Source organism: Gossypium hirsutum, chromosome A06 (assembly GCF_007990345.1).
Source record: "Gossypium hirsutum isolate 1008001.06 chromosome A06, Gossypium_hirsutum_v2.1, whole genome shotgun sequence".
In the NCBI taxonomy this organism is placed as follows: domain Eukaryota; kingdom Viridiplantae; phylum Streptophyta; class Magnoliopsida; order Malvales; family Malvaceae; genus Gossypium; species Gossypium hirsutum.
The window spans coordinates 23,283,756-23,306,079 of NC_053429.1; the positions used below are offsets into that span (position 1 = coordinate 23,283,756).

At 35.1% G+C, this 22,324-nt stretch overlaps 1 pseudogene; it reads right to left on the bottom strand.

The window, feature by feature from the left end:
* The window catches only part of LOC107962999 (amino acid transporter AVT6E-like), a 28,604-nt pseudogene extending 10,759 nt beyond the window's left edge, over window positions 1-17,845 (bottom strand).
* Between the last annotated feature and the right edge of the window lie 4,479 nt (window positions 17,846-22,324).

The following is a 22,324-nucleotide window of genomic DNA, read 5'->3' on the forward strand; positions in this document are numbered from 1 at the left end:
CGGGTCTTAGCCCGGATATCGTCACTAGCACAAATGCCTTCGGGACTTAACCCGGATATAGTCACTAGCACAAAGTGCCTTCGGGTCTTAGCCCGGATATCATCCGAATAATCATGCACATATATCAATAAATCATAACACATCTATTTTTCATTTTCGTTACTAGAACTCAAACACAAGACACTTATCAACCATTACCATTTTCGGCTCAATAGCCACATACAAAGAGCATGATCTCTTTACACATTCGGCTACTAGTCATAGTATAAACTAATTACCTCGATATATAATTCAAGTAGAACCATTATATCGTCGTTTATTTGTTATGATTATATGTCATGGCTTAATCAAATCGTAAACTAAGTTCCATTACTCAAAGACTTACCTCGGATGTTGTCGAACGACTTCAACGGCTATTCGATTACTTTTTTCCTTTCCCTTATCAGATCTAGATCCTCTTTGCTCTTGAGCTTAATTTAAAACAATTGAATTCATTTAATTTCAAATCAAATAGGCGATTTAATATAATACATGTATATTATAAGGTTGAGGTACATATGACTTAATGGTTAACTATCAAACACCATACGCATATATGTATTTTCTCTAGTCATGCACAACCCAACATCTTACTTAGGCATTAACAATTTTTATAGATATATGCATATCTATGTTAAGGCCGATTATATATTTAATACATTCTACAAATATGGTTATTTGTATTGACTAAATACCATTTTGTCTCAAGTTATTCTTATAAGCACATCCATCCAAATACATTCGTACTTACACATCATTGCATATACGTATATATACAAGAACCATTCTTAACATACTTACTACTCATTTACAAAACAAAATACTCATATCACATTTATAAAACTACAAGCCGAATATACCTATACTTACCTCACTTAAACATCAACCCTCAATTTCTTTGACAAAGCACATTTCCGAAAATGATAAGGCAATATAACAGCCTTTAATCCAACTTATAATTCATACATATCACATTCCAAGCATTCACTCTATTCTATCACTTAAAATACAAACATTACTCAATAATTTCCTAGTTCAAATTCGGCAATTACACCAATTCACTAGATGATTTATTATTGTTGTTCATTTATTCAAACTACTTACAAATACCTTAAACTATCTTAATTAACAACCATTTGTAACTTATTCATTAAACATGAAAACAACCATATATCTCTTCCATTTCCTACCATGGCCGAATACTCAAGACACCACACCATTTCAAATTTGGTTATGGGTTAAGCAAAGAACTTAATGACTAACTCAAAAAAAAATGCTAAAAATCCAAGAATCATCCTTGAACTTACCTTGATTTAGCTAACCACCATAGCTGAATTTCTCAAAGCTTTTTCTCTTCTAGTTACGGCAATGAGGAGCAAGGATGGAGAAACTTTGGTTTCTCCTCCCATTAACTAGTATTTTATTAACCTTATTCCTTATTTCATTTTGTAACATAAAATTATTAGCATAAAATATTAACACAAAATAATTATAATATGTTTTAGTCCATAACATGGCCGGCCACCATCTAGAATTTGGCCAATTTGACATGCAAGTACAAGCATTTTCTAACATGCATCAATAGGCCACTTTAACATTTGCCTAGCACATTTCTAAATTTTCTCACACAAGTCCTATTTAATAAAATTCACTTACAATTAACAAAATTCAAACATGAAATTTTCACACATGCATATATACATATAATAAGCATCAAATATGACGGTTAATTATTTTTATTACTCGGTTTTTTTGTCCCGAAACCACTTTCCGACTAGGGTCACATTAGGGCTGTCACAACTCTCCCCTACTTTAAGAAATTTTTGTCCCCGAAAATCTTACCGGTAAATAGGTTTGGGTATCATTCTTTCATAGAGTTCTCGGTTTCCCAAGTAGCTTCTTCGATCCTGTGTTTGAGCCATAACACCTTTACTAACGGAACCCTTTTATTTCGCAACTCTTTCAGTTCACGTGCTAGGATACGAATCGGTTCTTCTTCATAACTCATATCGGATTGAATTTCAACCTTTGATGGATTAATTATGTGCGATGGATCAGATCTATAATGTCGAAGCATCGAAACATGAAAGACGTGGTGAATCTTTTCAAGTTCAAGGGGTAAAATCAATCTATACGCAACTGGACCAACTCGTTCAGATATTTTATATGGTCCGATGAACCTCGGACTCAATTTGCCCTTACGACCAAATCTGAGTATCTTTTTCCAAGGTGAAACTTTAAGAAACACTTTATCTCCCACCTGATACTCAATGTCTTTTCATTTCAAATCCGCGTACGACTTCTAACGATCTGAGGCTGCCTTCAGACTTTCACGGATTACTTTTACTTTCTGTTCAGCATCTTTAATCAAATCAACCCCAAAGATTTTATTTTCACTAAGCTCGGTCCAAAACAACGGTGTACGGCATTTACGACCATACAAAGCCTCGTAGGGTGCCATCTTAATGCTTGACTGAAAACTATTGTTGTAAGCGAATTCAATCAATGGTAAATACCGCTCCTATGAACCACTAAACTCAAGGATGCAACATCTCAACATATCCTCGAGTATCTGAATTATTCGTTCAGATTGACCATCAGTCTGGGGATGGAAAGCAGTGCTAAAATGCAACTTGGAACCCAAAGCTTCTTGCAATTTCTTCCAAAATCGCAAGGTGAATCTCGGATCTCTATCCGACACAATAGAAATGGGTACCCCGTGCAATCTTACAATCTGAGAAACATACAATTCAGCTAGTTTATCCAATGAATAATCCGTATGTACGGGAATAAAATGAGCCGACTTAGTCAGTCTATCAACAACAACCCAAATCGCATCTTTCTTACTTGCCGACAATGGCAACCTAGATACAAAATCCATCGTGACTCGATCCCATTTCCATTCAGGTATCATGATCGGCTGAAGTAAACCTGTAGGCACTTGATGTTCCGCTTTCACTTGTTGACATATTAAACACTTCGAAACAAAATCGGAAATGTCTCGTTTCATACCATGCCACCAAAACTGACGTCTCAGATCGTTGTACATTTTCGTACTCCCCGGGTGAATTGACATTCGGCTACAATGAGCTTCGTTCAGAATCATCAAAATAAGTTCTGAATTTCTTGGAACACACAAACGGCTTCTGAACCTCAAAAAATCGTCATCGTCAATTTGAAACTCTGATTCCATATTCGAAACACATTCAGCCCGCTTTGCAACCAATTCATCATCAACTTTCTGAGCTTCACGAATTTGATGAATCAACAAGGGTTTGGCCTTTAATTCTGCTACTAACACATTGTCGGATAGAACAGACAAGTATGCATTCATTGCTCGTAAAGCAAACAGTGATTTACGACTTAAAGCATCCGCAACCACATTAGCCTTTCCCGGGTGATAGTCAATGACAAGCTCATAATCTTTTAACAACTCAAGCCAACGTCTTTGTCGCAAATTCAAATCTCTTTGAGTCATCAAATATTTGAGACTTTTGTGATCCAAAAATACATGGCACCTCTCACCAAATAAGTAATGTCGCCATATTTTCAAAGCGAAAACGATGGCAGCTAATTCGAGATCATGGGTTGGATAATTTTTCTCATGTGGCTTCAATTGCCTCGACGCATAAGCTACAACTCGAGCTTCTTGCATCAATACACAACCCAACCCAAGTAAGGATACGTCACTGTAAATGACAAACTCTTTGCCTAATTCAGGCTGCACTAGTACTGGAGCTTCAGTCAAATAAGCTTTTAGTTGATCGAAACTTTTCTGACATTTTTCTGTCCATTCAAACTTAACATCTTTCTGAAGTAGTTTCGTCATTGGTGTGGCTATCATCGAGAAACCCTTTACGAACCGTCTGTAGTAACCGGAAAGTCCCAAAGAGCTCCGAACCTCAGTAATATTTCTCGGAGGCTTCCAGGTAAGTATGGCTGAAATTTTGCTCGGATCAACTCGAATACCCGATGCAGATACCACATGACCTAAAAAGCTTAATTCTCTCAACCAGAACTCACATTTACTGAACTTGGCATATAACGGCTTATCCCGTAAAATCTGCAACACTAATCTCAGGTGCTCAGCATGTTCTGTTTCATCTCTTGAATAGACCAAGATGTCATCAATAAACACAACTACAAACCCATCCAAAAACGGTCTGAAGATCCGATTCATCAAATCCATAAATACCGTAGGGGCATTAGTGAGCCCAAAATCACTAAGAACTCGTAGTGACCGTATCTCATTCTGAAAGTAGTTTTGGGTATATCCGAATCTCGAATTCACAACTGATAATAGCCCGATCTCAAATCTATCTTTGAAAACATTGAGGCTCCCTTTAGTTGATCAAACAAATCATCAATACGTGGTAACAGATATTTATTCTTTATTGTCACTTTATTCAACTGACGATAGTCGATGCACAACCTCATGGTTCCGTCTTTCTTTTTCACAAACAATACTGGTGCACCCCAAGGTGAGAAACTTGGTCGAGCGAAACCTCTATCCATCAACTCTTGCAACTGAGCTTTCAATTCCTTTAATTCCGTTGGTGCCATACGATACGGAGCTATCGAAATCGGCATAGTCCCAGGTACAAGTTCGATACCAAACTCTACCTCCCGAACAGGTGGTAACCCCGGTAATTCTTCGGGAGAAACATCCGGATATTTACATACCACTGGTACCGATTCAAGTTTCTTTTCTGGTTCTTTATTATCAAATACGTATGCAAGATACGCTTCACACCCCTTTCTCACATATTTTTGAGCTAACATCGAGGATATTATTGTTGGCAATCCATTCAAAACAGTAGACTCGACTCGGATTATCTCATTATTTGCACACCTCAAATCAATAATCTTACTTTTGCAATTCACAAATGCATCATGTATGGTCAACCAATCCAAACCGAGAATAACATCAAATTCATCAAACGGTAAAAGCATCAAGTCAGCCAGAAAACAGGAGCCTCGGATTATTAAGGGACATTTCTTACACACCTTGTCGATAAGCACATAACGACCCAAGGGATTCGACACTCAAATTACGAACTCAGTAGACTCAACAGGTAAAGTCTTACTGGATGCTAAGGTCTCATATACATATGAATGAGTAGAACCAGGGTCAATCAATGCAATTACATTAGTATCAAAGAGAGTGAAAGTACCGGTAATAACATCTGGCGAGGAAGCATCCTCGCGTGTGCGTATAGCATAAGCTCTAGCAGGAGCACTAGCCTCAGATCTGGTTGTAGCATCTCTAGATCCTCTCTGACCGCCACTAGCATTCCCTGTATTTCTGGATGGTCTACCCCGAGCAGTAGTAGCACCTGGTTTCCCACTCTGATTTACATTTCGTTCTAATAGTCTCGGGCAATCCTTGATAAAGTGGTCAGCTGATCCGCACTTATAACAGGAGCGATCATGGAATCTACAACTCCCCAAATGCCATTTACCACAATACTGGCACTCTGTTCTATCTCGACGATCATTTCCAACACTGGCAACCGAAGTGACTCGTGTACTCACAGGGGGTCGATCACGATCTCGTCTAGAAAAGCCCGAAGTGTCTTTAGACCGGCCTAAATCACCTCTAAATTTCTTCGATGACTGTTGAAAGGGCTTTCCCGAAGATCTCTTACGAAACTCCTTTACTCCCATATTAGCTTTTCTTTTCTTCTTACTGAGCTCTTCGGCTTTGCAAGCTCGCTCGACAAGTACCACAAATTCTCTGATTTCTAAAATGCCAACATACAGTTTTATATCATCGTTCAGTCCATCTTCGAAACGTTTACACATTACAGCTTCTGAAGAAATGCATTCTCGAGCGTACCGGCTAAGCCTTACAAACTTTCGTTCATAGTCAGTAACTGACATGGAACCTTGTTTAAGTTTAAGAAATTCTTTCCGTTTTTGATCCATGAATCTCTGGCTGATATACTTTTTTCGAAACTCGGTTTGGAAAAACTCCCGAGTTACTTGCTCTCTGGGCACAACAGAAATCAACGTATTCCACCAATAGTAGGCAGAATCACGTAGCAAGGAGATAGTACACTTTAGGCATTCATCGGGTGTGCAAGATAGTTCATCAAGTACCCGAATAGTGTTGTCCAACCAAAATTCAGCTTGCTCGGCATCGTCGCTGTCTATAGCTTTAAATTCAGTAGCCCCGTGTTTTTGGATTCTGTCAACTGGGGGCTTATTTAACTTTATTTGGTCAGTTACCGGAGGTATCGCAGGTGTAGGGGTTGTATTAGTCGGGAATGGGGGTTGTGGAACAGCCGTATTAGTTCGAATATACTGATTGAACCAATCATTCATCACGCTATAAAAAGCCTGTCTAGCTTCATCATTCTGATTACTAGCAATAGGTTGAGAGTCCACCGGTGCTATCCCTTGTGCGGGAGCAGGCGCTACACTCTCAAGATCATCAGCTACCGCTCGGTTGGGATTGGGATCCATTACTATAAATAAACACATTTTTAACGGTCAGAAATCACCACAATATCAAATAAACACATAATGGCATGTATAGCTAGACCCGGACGTATTACGGTAGTCCTAGAATCGACTAAACCGTAGCTCTAATACCAATAAAATTGTAATGCCCCGTACCCGAGACCGTTTCTGGAGTCGAACACGAGGTGTTAACGGACTTAATTCATTTACTTGCACAGTTCATTTTAAAATTTCCAGACAAGCTGGCTAACTGCATCACACTTACTTTAAAAATCATATCTCGAGTTCCAAAACTCGAAAACCGATTCTGTAAATTTTTCCTAAAACTAGACTCATATTTCCATCCACAAAATTTTTTCTAGAATTTTTGGTCGGGCCAATTAGTACAGTTTATTAGTTAAAGTCTCCCCTGTTTTAGGATTTGACTACTCTGACCTTCATGCATTACGACTTAGATATCTCCCCGTACAGGGCTTCAATGCTTATGCCATTTGTTTCTAATGAAACTAGACTCAAAAAGGAATCTGTACATATAAGGCATGACTCCTAGTTATCTCTAGTTAATTTATAGTGAATTTACAAAGTCAGAACAGGGAATCCAGAAATCGCTCTGGCCCTGTTTCACGAAAACTTAAACATCTCATAAAATACGGCTCATATGGTCGTTCCGTTTCTTTCATATGAAAAAAGACTCATCAAGATTAGATTACATAATTTATTCATTATTTAATTACATTTATACTATTTTTAGTGATTTTTCAAACTCACATCACTGCTGCTGTCAGCATCTAGTTTAAGGTAAATTTCACCTATTTCATAGTTTTCCATGAGTCAACTAGCCATTTGTCATACATAGCACCAAAATGATTGTGATTAACCATTCCAATGCCTAATCATTACCAAGCATTTCCATACCACTCAATGAAAAATATACAAAATGATTATAATGCTATGCTCAAAATATGTATAAGCCATTTTCGCATGGCTATCCGAATATATACATTACCAAAAGGTACTTGATTAACAACAAAGGTCAGTCCTATACATGCCATTATCAAAGTTCAACTAAAAGAGTACCAAAAGGGCTTTGATAGTGTGGACGACTTCGACTTTGACACTCCCGAGTCCGATAGCTGACGAACAAAATCTATAAAACAGAGGATCAAAGCAACGGAATAAGCATTTTAATGCTTAGTAAGTTTAAGTAATGAAATTATTTACAACTAAAGTATAGCGTTCATATGAATAAATGAATATTTGCATATACGCATATTCCCAAAATCACACTTACTTCACGCTTCAACCAGTATATTCATACACAGGGGATCAAACCTAACTAAAGGCCGGAAGTTTGTTAATCAATTGAGCGAATACTATTTAAAAGAAAATCAACTTTCCGATGCATATACGAAACATACCTTATTGTTTGGATTTTATGAGCGTATTAATTGAAATTATTACAGCAAGATCGCTCATTTCCAAACCCAAGTACCTTCGGGATTTAACCGGATATAGCAAATCGCACAAATGCCTTCGGGACTTAGCCCGGATATAGTAACTCGCACAAATGCCTTCGAGACTTAGCCCGGATATAGTCACTAGCACAAAATGCCTTCGGGTCTTAGCCCGGATATCGTCACTAGCACAAATGCCTTCGGGACTTAACCCGGATATAGTCACTAGCACAAAGTGCCTTCGGGTCTTAGCCCGGATATCATCCGAATAATCATGCACATATATCAATAAATCATAACACATCTATTTTTCATTTTCGTTACTAGAACTCAAACACAAGACACTTATCAACCATTACCATTTTCGGCTCAATAGCCACATACAAAGAGCATGATCTCTTTACACATTCGGCTACTAGTCATAGTATAAACTAATTACCTCGATATATAATTCAAGTAGAACCATTATATCGTCGTTTATTTGTTATGATTATATGTCATGGCTTAATCAAATCGTAAACTAAGTTCCATTACTCAAAGACTTACCTCGGATGTTGTCGAACGACTTCAACGGCTATTCGATTACTTTTTTCCTTTCCCTTATCAGATCTAGATCCTCTTTGCTCTTGAGCTTAATTTAAAACAATTGAATTCATTTAATTTCAAATCAAATAGGCGATTTAATATAATACATGTATATTATAAGGTTGAGGTACATATGACTTAATGGTTAACTATCAAACACCATACGCATATATGTATTTTCTCTAGTCATGCACAACCCAACATCTTACTTAGGCATTAACAATTTTTATAGATATATGCATATCTATGTTAAGGCCGATTATATATTTAATACATTCTACAAATATGGTTATTTGTATTGACTAAATACCATTTTGTCTCAAGTTATTCTTATAAGCACATCCATCCAAATACATTCGTACTTACACATCATTGCATATACGTATATATACAAGAACCATTCTTAACATACTTACTACTCATTTACAAAACAAAATACTCATATCACATTTATAAAACTACAAGCCGAATATACCTATACTTACCTCACTTAAACATCAACCCTCAATTTCTTTGACAAAGCACATTTCCGAAAATGATAAGGCAATATAACAGCCTTTAATCCAACTTATAATTCATACATATCACATTCCAAGCATTCACTCTATTCTATCACTTAAAATACAAACATTACTCAATAATTTCCTAGTTCAAATTCGGCAATTACACCAATTCACTAGATGATTTATTATTGTTGTTCATTTATTCAAACTACTTACAAATACCTTAAACTATCTTAATTAACAACCATTTGTAACTTATTCATTAAACATGAAAACAACCATATATCTCTTCCATTTCCTACCATGGCCGAATACTCAAGACACCACACCATTTCAAATTTGGTTATGGGTTAAGCAAAGAACTTAATGACTAACTCAAAAAAAAAATGCTAAAAATCCAAGAATCATCCTTGAACTTACCTTGATTTAGCTAACCACCATAGCTGAATTTCTCAAAGCTTTTTCTCTTCTAGTTACGGCAATGAGGAGCAAGGATGGAGAAACTTTGGTTTCTCCTCCCATTAACTAGTATTTTATTAACCTTATTCCTTATTTCATTTTGTAACATAAAATTATTAGCATAAAATATTAACACAAAATAATTATAATATGTTTTAGTCCATAACATGGCCGGCCACCATCTAGAATTTGGCCAATTTGACATGCAAGTACAAGCATTTTCTAACATGCATCAATAGGCCACATTAACATTTGCCTAGCACATTTCTAAATTTTCTCACACAAGTCCTATTTAATAAAATTCACTTACAATTAACAAAATTCAAACATGAAATTTTCACACATGCATATATACATATAATAAGCATCAAATATGACGGTTAATTATTTTTATGACTCGGTTTTGTGGTCCCGAAACCACTTTCCGACTAGGGTCACATTAGGGCTGTCACAACTCTCCCCTACTTTAAGAAATTTTTGTCCCCAAAAATCTTACCGGTAAATAGGTTTGGGTATCGTTCTTTCATAGAGTTCTCGGTTTCCCAAGTAGCTTCTTCGATCCCGTGTTTGAGCCATAACACCTTTACTAACTGAACCCTTTTATTTCGCAACTCTTTCACTTCACGTGCTAGGATACGAATCGGTTCTTCTTCATAACTCATATCGGATTGAATTTCAACCTCTGATGGATTAATTATGTGCGATGGATTAGATCTATAACGTCGAAGCATCAAAACATGAAAGACGTCGTGAATCTTTTCAAGTTCAGGGGGTAAAATCAATCTATACGCAACTGGACCAACTCGTTCGGATATTTCATATGGCCCGATGAACCTCGGACTCAATTTGCCCTTACGACCAAATCTGAGTATCTTTTTCCAGGGTGAAACTTTAAGAAACACTTTATCTCCCATCTAATACTCAATGTCTTTTCGTTTCAAATCCGCGTACGACTTCTGACGATCTGAGGCTGCCTTCAGACTTTCACGGATTACTTTTACTTTATGTTCAGCATCTTTAATCAAATCAACCCCAAAGATTTTATTTTCACTAAGCTCGGTCCAAAACAACGGTGTACGGCATTTACGACCATACAAAGCCTCGTAGGGTGCCATCTTAATGCTTGACTGAAAACTATTGTTGTAAGCGAATTCAATCAAAGGTAAATACCGCTCCCATGAACCACTAAACTCAAGGATGCAACATCTCAACATATCCTCGAGTATCTGAATTATTCGTTCAGATTGACCATCAGTCTGGGGATGGAAAGCGGTGCTAAAATGCAACTTGGTACCCAAAGCTTCTTGCAATTTCTTCCAAAATCGCGAGGTGAATCTCGGATCTCTATCCGACACAATAGAAATGGGTACCCCGTGCAATCTTACAATCTGAGAAACATACAATTCAGCTAGTTTATCCAATGAATAATCCGTACGTACAGGAATAAAATGAGCCGACTTAGTCAGTCTATCAACAACAACCCAAATCGCATCTTTCTTACTTGCCGACAATGGCAACCCAGATACAAAATCCATCGTGACTCGATCCCATTTCCATTCAGGTATCATGATCGGCTGAAGTAAACCTGTAGGCACTTGATGTTCCGCTTTCACTTGTTGACATATTAAACACTTCGAAACAAAATCGGAAATGTCTCGTTTCATACCATGCCACCAAAACTGACGTCTCAGATCGTTGTACATTTTCGTACTCCCCGGGTGAATTGACATTCGGCTACAATGAGCTTCGTTCAGAATCATCAAAATAAGTTCTGAATTTCTTGGAACACACAAACGGCTTCTGAACATCAAACAATCGTCATCGTCAATTTGAAACTCTGATTCCATATTCGAAACACATTTAGCCCGTTTTGCAACCAATTCATCATCAACTTTCTGAGCTTTACGAATTTGATGAATCAACAAGGGTTTGGCCTTTAATTCTGCTACTAACACATTGTCGGATAGAACAGACAAGTATGCATTCATTGCTCGTAAAGCAAACAGTGATTTATGACTTAAAGCATCCGCAACCACATTAGCCTTTCCCGGGTGGATAAAAACATGAAAACAGACCAAAAGAACTGTAACACCCCGAACCCGAGACCGTCACCGGAGTCGAACATGAGGTGTTAGCAGACTTTAACCACTTATAAAAAAATTTCCCAGACACTGCCAATCTGCGTACTAGTCTATTTAAAAATAATATCTTGAGTTTCACAACTTGAAAATCAGTTTCGTAATTTTTCCCTGAAACTAGACTCAAATTCCCATCTACATATTTTTTTCTAGAATTTTTGGTCAGGCCAATTAGTACAGTTTATTAGTCAAAGTCTCCCATGTTACAGGGATCGACTACACTGACCTTTGCGCATTACGACTTGGATATCTCCCTGCACAGGCCTTCAATACTGATTCCGTTTGTTTCTATAGAAACTAGACTCAGAGAGGAATCCATACATATATGGCATGACACCTAATTATCTCTGGTTAATTTATAATGAATTTCCAAAGTCGGAACAGGGAATCCAGAAACCGTTCTAGCCCCTTCTCACGAGAACCTGAATATCTCTTAACATACTGTCCATATGATCATTTCGTTACTTTTCTATCAAAATAGATTCATCAAGTTTAGTTTACATAATTTATTCACTATTTAATTCCAATCCTACTATTTTTAGTGATTTTCCAAATCTACATCACTGCTGCTGCCAGCATCTGCCTTTAAGGTAGACTTTACCTATTTCATAGTTTCCATGATTCAACTAGCCCTTTTAGCATAAATAGCACAAATCATGATAGCGATTAACCAATTCCATACCAAATGATTATAACATTATGCTCAAACATATATAAGCCATTTTCGCATGGCTATATACATTAACCAAAATATTCTTCCGCCACTAGTCTATCTTATACATGCCATAAGACAATCCAAAACATAGCAGTACCAAACAGTGGATAGTGATAGTGTGACTAGTTGCTGACGATCCCCGAGCCTGTAGCTTCGCAATGAGATCTATAAAACAGAGTAAACGGAGTAAGCATTACAATGCTTAGTAAGTTTTAAGCAGTGTCAACAGGTAACAATCAAATTATAACATAGTTGTTCGTATTTTTATTTCACTCTTCCTTCGGGCATACCATCCCTTTACCGAATCTGCACATCTCATCATATACAATAGGCAGATAAACTTTCACATAAAAGTGAGCTCATGTGACATAGATATATCGTATGATTTCACATCACCTCTCACACTGATCCGATGTCACATAATCACAGGAATAGTCTCATAGATTGCTTTCGTATGCATCACATAACTACCTTATGATTTAGTGCAAATCAAGCTCACATATAAACTTGAAGTACATACCTGTTTAACCTTTCGCATTGAATATATTTATAAGCAATTCTTATTACGAAGTCTTACCCGGACATAATCTCCACACGAAGTTATCGGGTCTTACCCGGACAAAATCCCCACACGTAGTCATCGGGTCTTTAGAGCTCAGATATAGTACAAGCACGAAGCTTAAGGACATTAATCAGTGATAATATTCTTGCATAAAGCCTGCGGGGTTTTAACCCGGATATAGTACTGACACAAATGCCTTTCGGGACTTATCACATTTATGCACTTCCACATCCATTACGTTGGCCACTCGGCCTTGTCACATATATACACTTTCACATTCATCACATCGGCCATTAGGCCTTATCACATATATACACTTTCACATTCATCACATCGGCTATTAGGCCTTATCACACACATACACTTTCACATTCATCACGTCGGCTATTAGGCCTTATCACACACATACACTTTCACATTCATCACATCGGCTATTAGGCCCTATCACACATATACACTTTCACATTCATCACGTCGGCTATTAGGCCCTATCACACATATACACTTTCACATTCATCACATCGGCCATTAGGCCTTATCACGTATATACACTTTTACATTCATCACATCGGCCATTAGGCCTTATCACGTATATACACTTTCACATTCATCACATCGGCCATTAGGCCCTATCACATATATATACACTTTCACATTCATCACATCGGCCATTAGGCCTTACTATCATTTCATATTCGAATACTCATAAACTTATAATACCACGATTTAGAATTCAAGTATGGGTTTAATCAATAGCTTATGAGCAACTAAAACAAGTCTATCAAGGTTCACAACATAATCTCAAATTCAGCACAAGCTGTTTTTCCTGAGCAATAGTCACTAAATTATTTATAACTGGAGCTACAAAGCTCCAAATCACTTTCCGTTAATTTTTCCTGAATATAGACTCGTATATATTCCATCCATAAAATTTCCAGAATTTTAGGTTTGGCCAATCAATACCAGATTTTTCTTAAAGTTTCCCCTGTTTCACTGTTTGACTAATCTGACCACTCTTCGCTACGAATCAAATTTCTCATTTTACAGAATTCAAAATGTGTTGTATTTGATTTCATTTGAAACTAGACTCATTAAGGAGTCTAAGAATATAAATTTTATCTTATAACCATTTTTGTACAATTTATAATGATTTTCTAAAAACAGAAGAGAGGATTACAGTGTCATTCTGCGCTGTCTCACACAACTTTAAGTATCTCATTATCGGAAATTCCTTTGCTTACATAGTTTCTTTTATAAGAAATTAGACTCATTAAGCTTTAATTTCATGTCTCATTCAGCCTCTAATTCAAGTCCATGAATTTATGGTGATTTTCTAAAGTCACATTACTGCTGCTGTCCGAAGCAGACTATTTCAAATTACCCTTAAATTCCCAAGCTCAAACACTTAAGAACTTACCATTTGAGCTTAGAACATATCATGGCCACATCTTATCTTATTAAATCAACTCATCATGTCCTATTATAATTGAATTTACTCAACGTTTAAACACTTAAAACTTACCTCAGATATTGTCGAACGATTCCGATGGCTATTCGACCACTTTTTTTCCTTCCCTTTATCGGATTTAGTTCCCCTTTGCTCTTGAGCTTAGAGAATACAAATAGGAGTATTCAATATTTAAACCAATAATATGAATTTATTTATCACGTTCGGCAATCACATATCATTAAATTTTCAACCCAAAATGTCATTATATGACCACATATACACATATCCATATACTTAAGCTCAATAATATCATGTACTCACTTTAAGTATATTTCCGAATATACTTAATCATACATACATCTAACCAAAATAAATTTCAAAAATTATATCATTTATACACTAAGCCGAATACTCTTACCAAGTTCACCTATATTCTTCAACAAATTCTTCATTGATCAAACACATATTCGGCTAAAGAAATGGCAATTTTAGCAACTTTTGATTTATTACTTAATCAATTATAATACATCTAAATATTCTTTTTCATATCATTAACTCAAATCACATACATTATTTAATATAACATTTTTACATTCGGCATTAGTGTCAACCATAGTAGCCGATTCTTCCTACTTTGTACCCATGCATCTATTTGATCCTTAGTTAGTTCAAACACTTCACACACTAAGACTCATCCAATTTTAACAAGAAATAAAATCCTTAATCCTCAAACTACCATGGCCGAATGTTATAACCCAAGCCACATATATTGTTCCTCAAGGCCCTTCAAGGACCACATTCGGCACCTCCTTAATAACAACCCAAATTTCAACCTTCAAGAAAGAAGAAGAAGAAATATATGTGCTAAGAGCTTCAAACTACTTGGCCAACTATTAAACCTCCTAACAATCAAAACTTAAGCCATGGAATGATTAGAACTTGAACTAACCACCTTCTTTATACAAAATTTTTCCAAGAATTTCAAGGTACTTACCTCTTCTTAATCCTCATCCAAACCGAACATAAGCAAGAGAGCTCTTTCTTCTTCCTCTGATTTTTCGGTCAAGAAAAACAAAGAGGATGAAGCCTTTTTTTTTTCTTCTAATTTCGGCAAAATGGGGGAGCAAGGATGAAACAACTTTGGTTTCTCCTCCCACTCCCCTCATATTTTATTGTTCTTCCCACACATATTAGCATAAAATGTCTTTAATATGTTTTTCTTTTAATACTTATTTCCTATTATAAAACCATGTAGTCATTATAATATTAATACAAAATGCATATGCTTTGTATCCCATACCCTCATGGCCGGCCACTTCCTCTAAGGTGGGGAATTTGACATGCAAACCCATCATTTCACAACATGCATTATTAGGCCACTTTACATTTGCCTAGCACATTTCCAAATTTTCTCACATAAGTCCTATTTGATAAAATTCACTTACCATTAACAAAATTCAAACATGAAATTTTCACACATGCATATGTACATATAATGAGCATCAACTATGACGGTTAATTATCTTTATGACTCAGTTTAGTGTCCCGAAACCACTTTCCGACTAGGGTCACTTTAGGGGTGTCACAAGAACATCTAAAAAACCAAAATGGAATCACCATTATTATGTAAACATGAAAATGCACAGCTTGAAACAAACCAAATTTGCATGTGCAGAATCATACTCCACAAAACTCATAAACATTAACTTCTCCTAACCAGAATACCAACTTTATATTTACAGAGGCCTTGATGGAAACTAACATAACTATTGATATATAACTTATCTAATAAGAATCACAGAATATGCAGAAAGTACCTGAGGATTTAGTATCAAGAGAACCATGTATTCAAAGGAAAAGAGCCAGAAATTGATCAATATATGCAAAACTTCTATATTTCAAAACTGGAGTAAAGCTTTCATCTAGTACCAAATACATACATATATAGAGACACAAACACACAGGCATACATCTTCCATTACCTAAATCTATTTCTTGAAAATAAAAGATAAGTAAGCTTCTACAGGAAACTTAACGAAGGAAGCCAAATCGAGACAAAACACAAAAAAGAGTGGATGAAATAAGCTTAAAAATTTAGGAATGTAATTAAAATGTTAATTAAATGTTAGGAAAAACATTAAAAATTTAGGAATGTAATTAAATGTTAATTAAACATTGAAAACATAAAAGGAAAAACATGTTGAAAGAAACATAAATGTTAGGGAAGACAATGATTACCTTGATTGAATTGGAAATGTTTTCTTGAGGGTTTATTTAGAGATGCTTGGGATTGATCTCTAATAATGTCGAGTGACTTCCCTACTCATTGCATTTGAAGAACATAAGTCTGTTTCTGGTTGACAAAACAATCAAATGAGTTCTAAAAATAAACAACATTTAATGATTGGTATAATATTAATTATATTTGCTAATAACATGTGGGAATAAACAAATAAAATGATTAAAAAAAATAGCCAGCAATTTGGTATAACATTAACAGGAGAAATAGGACCAAGCTCAATACCATTAAAAGACAGTAAGTTACATTGTATACATATTATCCCAGCAATGCTAACTATCACAACCAGTATTAACATTAACCACGACAAAAATTCCTCTACTCTGCTCAAGCTCATGCTCTCTTCTTGCTGACTTATACTCAATGCAATTAGAGCAGGGAACGTAAAACCTAAGGAAAAAGCTATTGTTGCTCCAGTAAATTTGAAAGTTGTCCATATATTTGGGATCATAGTAGATCAATATATATAAGCACTAACAATATTACTGTTAATGCCAAAGACCTTTTTTTACTCTCCGTGAGAGGAGCTGATCCCTCAAACACCAAGTTATCCACAGTTTGCCGTGGGGAAAAGTGAATAACAGGGAAAACCAGAACCAAATGAAGAGCAAATATAATTCAAAGTAGTGCTAAAATGAATTCCTAGATTCCTATCAAAATTGGTCAAAACATCACCTTCAGTGTCCTTTCCGAAGAGCAAATACCCTGATATTGTTGTTCAGGCATAGACCACAACACAAAGAGCAGTTGTGATCCTCCCCAACTGATTCATCTTTTGAGGAGATCGCCCTTCGAGCTCATTGTATATAGGTTGAACATTGAAATGGCAAACATATGCATTAGTCATAATAGGGACAACTACTAGTAAATCCAAAATTGCCATTTTTGATCCAAAATCTAGGCTCATCCTTGGAGCCTCTATCTTCCCTTCAATAAGCTTAATGAATGCAACAGCAAAGCAAACCACAACGAAAACAACAGCGAGAGCTACCGAAGCAGCCGAAGTCATGCTCAATGAATCAATCCTATCTAACACGCAAAGTGGAGCAAGAAAAACAACCATAACAACCAAAACCAATAACTTCCTATGATCCCAAAAACCAGTCCTAACCACTGATCGAGAACCCCAATATGACGAACCGAACCAGACATAACATCACCCATAATAATCAAATATAATTCAAACCCATTTCAAACCATTTCAAACAAAAAAAGGCAAGTAATACAGTAACTACACATTAATCTCAAGGGGACTCAAAAACTAACCATTTCAAACCCATGAAGCATATGACCGTCGACGAGAGGAAAGGGAAAATAGTTAGGGATTTTGGGGATGGGGAATAGAATAAGGGAAAAAAAGGGACTTGGGGAAAATGTTAGGGATTTCAGGTTTGGGGAATTAGGGGATGATTTGGGGAAAAAAGAAAGAGGTGTTTTAGGGATTTAGGGAAGGAAGAGACGAAATGAGGGAAAATTACTTAGCAAAAAATGAAACTGATTTCGGGTAAAGGGCATAAACCTTAGGAGAGAAAAAATGACGCCGTTTCAAATATGGAAATTTTGTGGCGTTTTCAGCAACGCGCCGGTAATGAGACCTTTTGCAGCGTTTTCAGCAAAGCGCCACTAACGCCTCTTTTATCTACACTACAAAACGACGTCGTTCTAATACGAGTTGTGGCGTTTATTATAGAAACGCCGCTAAAGCCATTACTATTCAGAGGAAACGACGCCGTTTTACTGTAATGTATAATGAAATTTTATGGCGTTTTCTTGAAAAACGCCGCTATTTCCGATCTTTAGCGGCGTTTTATGAATAAACGCCGCTAATACCTTAATATTTTATAAAAATTTATCAAAATTTAAAACTATATATTTAGAATTTCTTTTAAATTATATCTAAATAATGTTACTGTGATGAATGTTAGTGTAGTACAATATCTATATTTCATATATTTATACTAGGTTTAGTACAAATTTCCAAGAATCTCATAAAATTCTAAATATTGGTTCAATATTCAATAATATACCTTAAACTTTAAACCTCAAACAATAAACTTACACTCTAAACCCTAACTATAGTTGAAACTTTAATTTTGATTTAATACACATTTTAAAATACATATTATGTATGCATATAAATTAATTAAAAAAAACATGATGCTATATATTTATTATATCAATAACGCGTAAATATTTTACATGATCTACATCAAATTACAGTTCATGTACACAATTGCACACTAAACCACTTTTCATATATATATTTATATATATTTTAAAATAATAATTTATATATATTTATCTTAAATACATTTATCTTCTAAATTAAAATCCAAAATTATACTCTAAATTTAAAACCCTAAACCTGAGACTCTAAACCCTAAACCTTGACCACAAACACAAAACCCCTAACCCCAAACTTTAAACCCCAAAACCATTCGGTAACCCCTAAACCAACCATAACTCCTAGACCATAAAGCCCAAACTATAAAGTACTTTAAAAACTGCTAACCTTAAACCATAATCGTATACATATTATTGGGAATTCATGTGGCCAATGTTAGTGTAGTACAAATTAAAACACACACACACACATATATATATGTGTGTGTGTGTTTATATTCTTATATTAAATAATATGAGTATATACAAAATAGCATGAATCTTAAATGTTCTTCAGTTAATTTCTAGCTAATAGTATCATTTCCTTAAACCCTTAACCTAAACTTAATTTTTAACATATTTTATTTGAGACATTCTATTTAATCTAAATATATTTAAACAAAAAAAAGATAAAAATACACAATAGCATTATTATTTATACAAAGTTACATAACTTTAATAAAACAATTTCTCTATTGGAAAGTACTCTAGTTATAATGTCCACTCTGTAAGGTATTAATTTCTATGTTATATAAGCTTGGAAATTATACATAGTTCAACAAATGCTAATTCCACATTCAAAATCACCCTTTCTTAATAGCATCCCATGTAAGAATCTGGAAAGAAAATTATCTCTTAAGAAGTTAATAATTGTCCCATTGTAATTAAACTAATTCAACCCTAACCTTTAAACCCTAAATCATAATCCCTAAACCCATAATTCATCATAAACCTTCAAATACTAGTTAACTCCTAAACCGTATATCTTAAACCATATATAGTTAACTCATAAACCTACTTAAACCCTAAACCATATATCTTAAACTATAATGATAATTAATTTAATTAATATTTTAAATTCAATACTACATATCTCTTTTACGATTATATAAGAGAATATTTAATATATTGTATAACCATAAATTTTAATAATTATTGTTTTAGGGGTTATAAGATTAGTGTTTATGATTTTTGTTCGGGTTTAGGGGTTATATGACTTTTAGCGGTGTTTTACCAAAAGCGCCGCTAATGCTCTGGTTTTTAGCGGCGTTTTACCAAAAGCGCCGGTAATGCTCTGGTTTTTAGCGGCGTTTTACCAAAAGCGTCGCTAATGCTCTGGTTTTTAGCGGCGTTTTACTGAAGGCGCCGCTAATGCTCTATTTTTAGCGGCATTTTTTACTAAAACGCCGTTGTTGCTCTGTTTTTAGTGGCATTTTTCTTAAAACGCCGCTATTGCTCTGTATTTTAAAATTTTTGCTGCGTTTGTTGATAAAATGCCGCTAAAAACGCCGCTAAAGGCCTATTTTCCTGTAGTGGTTAAGTAAAATTATTGAATAAACTAAACAAAGAAATTAAAAACAAAGTAAATGAATAAAACAATGCAGGGGAGAAATATTAAACAGATTAAAAAGTTAAGGAATTTTTATCATGGATTATAGGAGCTCCAAAGTAATTTTTTAATCGTTGGCCATTGACTTTGAAAGTAGAACCAGTCTTGCCGTGTAACAGCTCGATTTTGGGTCTAGTCGGAACAGTAGTTTGGGGACCACAAATCTGACATAGAAAAATGTGTTTTTATTATATTTTTATGGTCTACATTTTTATGAAATTAGTTTATAAAGATTTCGTTAAAAAATTTTGACATTTGGGCACTCAATTTAGTCAAAAGGACTAAATTGTAAAAAGTGAAAAAGTTGAGTTCTATATGCTAGAGGTGCCCAATTTTTATGAATTTTTAAATTGAAGGTCCTTAAATGGTAATTAGAGCATTGGATAAATTTTTGGACAAAAATGGACTTGAAATAGGTGAAATAGAATATTATTAAGTTAGGGGCATTTTGGTCATTTAGTAATTAAAATGAATGAAAAACAAAATTAAAGGCCAATTTTTGTCCATATTCAACCTCTTGGCCGAATTTCACATGAGGAAGACATAGTTTCAAGCTTCCAAGCTCGATTATAAGTCTATTTTAGCCCCGTTTTTAATGTTCTTTACATTTTTGAAATCCTCGTTGCTCAGTTTAGTTCTTTCCACCATTATTTTGAGCTAGGTTTGTGTTTAAAAATTTACACATGGATTACATACATGTGTTTTGATGTTTTATGGAAGAATATGAAAGTTTAGGGTGTGATAAACGATTTTTACTAAGTGATTTGTTGATAATTGCATAAAAGGACATATTTGTAAAAGTTGTAACATTATGTGTACAAAATGTGATTTAGTGAAAAATGTGAGCTGCTATAAGAGGGAATATGAATCGTCTAGGCTTAGGATTTGACAAAAATAAGTGCTTTTCATCTTACGAGCCTAGGGGCAAAATTGTAAATATATTAAACTTTAAGGGCAAAAAAATAATTTTGCCATAGTGTATTTTTGGACTAAATTGAATAATGTGAGTATTAAATGAGTTAAATATGTTATTATAGATCAAGAAAGATGAGGAATTAACCTTGATTGGGAAATAGAAAAGGTTGTGAACTAAAATTCCTCATATTTTGCATCGATGTATGTTGTATGTAAATAATACGTCGTTTTTACTTACGTTATCACATTTTATTATGTTTTATAAAATGTGGCTGAATATTGAATGAAATTGAATAGTATCAAAAAGTGAGAAATTTCCCAGTTGAACATTAGGAATAGAATAGGATACAAGTGACATGTCACTAGTGACTCAAGTGTGGTACTATGTGAAGGCCACTTTGAGAAGAGATAGCTTGGTCACAAGTGTGGTACTATGTGAAGGCCACTTTGTGAAGAAAGATAGCTTTGGTCACAAGTGTGGTACCATGTCAAGGCCACTTTGTGAAGAAGGTAGCTTTGACTACAAGGTTGGTACTATGTGCAGGCCACCGGGTATCCGTTATTATTCCGATATGTTCAATGGGAAATGACTAGGTGTAATTGAATATGACTATGTGATGAATAAGTGCAGGTATGTGTGTGTAAACTTATGAGCAATGTGCTCGATATGTGATCGAACTTTGGTAATATTGATATGGAGTAAGTGTTACAATGAAATTTACTACAAAGAAAACATGAAAGAGTGAAATTTAGTAATAAAACAGTTTTGGACAGCAATAGTTGTGTGAATTTAAAAAATCACCAAAAATGGTGGAAATAAAATTAGAGGTTGAATAAGATATTAAATTAAATCTTATTTAGTTTATTTTTATATAAAGGAAACGGTGTAAGCAAAAGAATTTCATATTATGAGATATTTGAATTTTTGTGAGATAGAGTCAGAAAGATTTCAGAATCCCCTATTCTGA